This window comes from Aplysia californica, unplaced genomic scaffold, assembly GCF_000002075.1.
Source record: "Aplysia californica isolate F4 #8 unplaced genomic scaffold, AplCal3.0 scaffold00103, whole genome shotgun sequence".
NCBI classification, from domain to species: Eukaryota; Metazoa; Mollusca; class Gastropoda; order Aplysiida; family Aplysiidae; genus Aplysia; species Aplysia californica.
Genome location: NW_004797373.1, coordinates 517,014 through 521,630, shown reverse-complemented (window position 1 = coordinate 521,630; position 4,617 = coordinate 517,014).

Genomic DNA, 4,617 nt, shown 5'->3' with positions numbered 1-4,617 from the left:
AGGTCTGCCCTAAAAGAATGATTCCTTGTTCTGTAAAATCAAACATTTTTAATTTATAGACATGAAGTATTGCACACACCTGCAAAAATATTTGGTCTAATCAACATGATAACCATTGACCTCAATGCACTTTTATATCCGATGTAGTCAGAGGTCAAACACAGTGACCACGTCAGCCTCTGCTAGAATTTTTTTTCCTTGCATTCAGTCACGTACATAAGATAATTGCTTAGGTCATCTTTGGCTGGTTTGGGGGTTTCGGTTCTGACATTAATGTGTGCACAGGCGGCACGAGTTGTCATGGTGGGAGACAACAGCTTGCTCAAACAACAAGAAAGCGGAGGCTGACGTGGTCACTGTGTTTGACCTCTGACTACATCGGATATAAAAGTGCATTGAGGTCAATGGTTATCATGTTGATTAGACCAAATATTTTTGCAGGTGTGTGCAATACTTCATGTCTATAAATTAAAAATGTTTGATTTTACAGAACAAGGAATCATTCTTTTAGGGCAGACCTCTCACACTTATTTCTGAAAGAGAAGCAACAACAAAAAAGCAAACAAACAAACAAGAAAAAAACAAAAACAAACAACATCATCAACAAAAAACAAAACAAAAACATCAAACAACAAACAAACAAAATACAAAATATTCACACGAGAATCAAATTCTGATGTCTTGTGTGCGACAACGGTCGAAGTCTTTCACCGCCACACCACAGATGTCAGTTTTCCCAGTCTTACTGAGTTGGTTATGTGGAACTGCAAGGAGGACAGGCCGCGCTTCTCATCTGTATTGATTAAACCTACTTGCTTTTGTGTGTTCTATAAATAGAAATAATACTAATGAAAAGTAACGTGATAGACAGGTATAAATCATGAAGCTGCAACATTCAACACCACAGTTGACGTCCACACTTGAACATCAACGATGAGGATGACTTCCTCCTTATTTGGGCTCGTCAGCATGAACGTACGTAGCTTCCGTTGTTGGCATTAGAACTTTATGATGTATTCCCGAATACCAGGGTTTGTTTGGGATGTTTTTCTTTGGCTTTTTAAGTGAAGGCGTTTGCAACAGGTCATAAAATGAGTATGCGGGACACATTCAACATTAATTTCAGTTTGGTAGAAATTATAATTTTGCGCCAGTGGAGGCCGAGGCCTACTCTTTTCGATTTTAAGACCACCAAGGGACTTGCACACGGTGCCTCAAAGATTTTTTTGCCCTTATCCGAGAATGCTAGGTGTAGATCGTACCTACCAGAAGATCAGTGGCGTGGCTGAAAGGAAGGTGTAGGAAGGAGCCAAGGTGTAGCAGTGAAAAGGCTGCGAAGAAAGAGTCAGGGGCCTAGTGGAGAGGACACAGGGGAAAGGGGGGGTGGGTGGCGAGCGAGCAGAAAATGGAGATAGAAAATGGAGATAAAGCAGACGACAGAGCATGGTTAGAGAGCAGCAGGGAAGGATGTGAAAGAAAAGATACCAGCCAGTTGATGATTTGTATATTTACTTAGTTAGCACTGCATAGACGAGGTAGAATGTGACGCAACTGTTTTATCTGTATTCTTTTCTGGATCCTTTTCTTTACTGTTGGTGTGGCATCAGTGGTCTTAAAAATACAGTTTTGTTGCTGAACGATCGTGGGTTGAAAATTCCCTTGGGGCCCGACGTTGTGGCATCGGTAAAGACACTTTAAACAAATTATATTTCTCACTTGTCTTCAACCTAGAATAACAACTTTATTATAACATTTCCTCTTGTAAAACAAAGTATTTTAAATTGTGACGATTCCATAACTGCAAGCAAGTGCCTGCCAGTCAGAGCGATATTGCCAGCTAGTGGGTGATCTAGTAATTTTGGGGAGTGGTGGGGTCACCTAAGCATTGATAGGCGTTATCTAATGCTCCGTTTAGAAAAATACTAATAAGGTTGTTGGTAGGTCAAATTAATTTTAACATAAGTGGGCGCTGATTATAAAATGATTTACAAGCACTGGTGTGACCTTTTAACCGTGAGAAAACGACGAGAGGCATAATTAATTATGCACCGATTCAACACTTTTGAAAAAACACCAGGAAAATGACAACATTCTTCAGTTTTTCATGCAAACAACCCAGTGATTAAAAAGAAATAATAAATAAGTAAATAAAGAATGTATTCTGTCGGTTTTGGTTTCGCTAATCTGTGATTTTGGTTGATATGGCAAGGTAGAGGGGTTGAGAGGGTGAGAACCTGTGGTTAAGAAACAAGGCGCTTCACCATCGCGTGCGAAAGATGTGAGTTCGATTCATGAGCAGCAAGAACTTTTAGCAAGCATCTCGTTCCTTCTGCTGCAAGGAGTATCACTTTTTGTCCTAGATTAGGTCGAAACTCCTCTAATGAATTATTTAATTTGTGTCGATGAAAACACCTACATATTAAAATCGCTCTGCTTTATTTATCTATCTTTAGGTTTAATAATATAGACTTCAACATAAGTTAAGGACCACCTTGACAGACAGCCATAACTTTTTAAAAATCCGAAAAAAAGACAGCAAGGAATGTTTCTAAATTTTATGCTCTGAAAGTGTTAATGGGTAACCAGGGCGTACTGAAAAGCTTTCTAGAGTGGCAAAACCGCCACGTGCCTCACGGAAATCCTCCGGGATTTTAGCCAAATTTGCTGTTTTTTATGGACTTGTGTGCGACACGACAGACATTCCTCAGTTAAAATTTTTTGGTGCACGTGATAAACGGACGTATGGCCTCGAACTGTGCTCACTTTGGTGGCAATATAAGCCGCCGTTTGCGCAAAATCCAGTATCGCATCAACATGCCACAAAGACGAAAGCTGAGAGACTTTGATCATGCTAGAGCTATGGCAGGCTGCAGCATGGAGTTGGAGCCAGGGAAGTTGCTAGAAGGCTTGCAGTGTTACACTCTGTCATTGTTCATTTGAGGCAGCGCCATCAAGCCACTGGATCATTCCAAGAACGCCCACGTGCAGGTCGACTCAAGAAGACCACTCATAGAGAGTCAGAGTGTTTGCAAGTCGTCCTTAACTTAATATTGAAGTCTGTATGTAATAGGGCAAGGTACAGTAATCTAGAACATAAGAAAACCAGTCCTAGAATCGGTTACTGGAATGAACAGAGGAGATTGTTTTCCTTCTTGAACAGGAATAGAGAGTTGATTTCACTTCATTATTTGTCACTTTAGATTTACCCCCCTCAGAAAAAAAGAAATAAAAAATAAAATACCAAAAAATACACACACACACATACACACACACACACACACACACACACACACACACACACACACACACACACAGAGGGGGAGAGAGAGAGAGAGAGAGAGAGAGAGAGAGAGAGAGAGAGAAACGCGTGCGTACGCACACACAAACAGCAAAACTCCAAAACAAAGCAAAACAAAATCTTACAAAACAAAATACCAGTCTCATATTACTCACTACCAATATCTAAAGAGTTTCTCACTTTCACTCGTATTTTGATCAGCTATCACTTAACTGTTTACACTCAAAACAACGATCTACCAAGCTCTTGTCAATCCTTGTAATTTATAATCAAACTGCATTTTTTTCTTTCAGTTTTAATCATTCATTTCTTCTAGATTCAGTGGTTATATCATTTTATAAAATACCTGAATAGAAGCGGAGTACAATACAGATTTCACATGGGGAAACATTTGATGAAAAAAATTATAGTTTCGTACGAAAGAGCTTAGCTTCAGTTTAATATGCAAGTACTAAAAATTAACGGGCGTTTTGAAAATTTGGATAGCGATAGTCTCTTGTAATTAATTGCCGTACTCAATGTGCCCTATTCTCCGCCTGTTTATACAATATTAAAACACAGTTTATGTAATATGGAAAATTATTGGTTCTAGTGGTGGTTTTTTAAAGCCACATTTCGAGAAGTGCCGTTAAAAAAATTAAAGATGCAGAAGTAGGAATACCTTTTAAAAAAGAAAAAAGAAGATTAGAATAATATGTGCGGCAGCGTGGTGGAATCATGCTCTCGTCAAAATAATCAAAGTATACAAACTTGCATTTATCCGCAGTTTTGTGAATTTTTACCAAATTTTTGTGTTATTTTGCTCAACACCTTTCATGCCCATTAAAGAACTCATTTCTGTGTGGATTTTTCTGAAAAACGTTGATTAAACGCACAAAAATTGTAAATTTTCAGTTACCACGGACCCTTAACTTAAGAAAATAACTAATCTTTGGCGGCCATTTTATCACTAATTTTACCTCTGAAAACAGGTGGCCCCCACATTCTTCATTCACAAATATCTCGACTTGTATTAAAAATAAATGGATTTTTTTTCAACCAAATAAAGACAAGTGAACAAGCTTTAAGATGATACCAATAACTCTACATGCCCAAAAATTGACGAGAGCCTGATTCCACCACGCTGCCTCACATATACTACTTCAAAATTGAGAACATAGAAAGAAATCGAAAGATGTCCAGTACATTTTGTTTAACAATCGTTATCTTTTTCAGGTCTTCGTTCTGATTGTATTGACGGTGTTTGTCCAGCCTGGTACGTCTCTCTCTCTCTCTCTCATTCTCTCTCTCTCTCTCTCTCTCTCTCTCTCTCTCTCTCT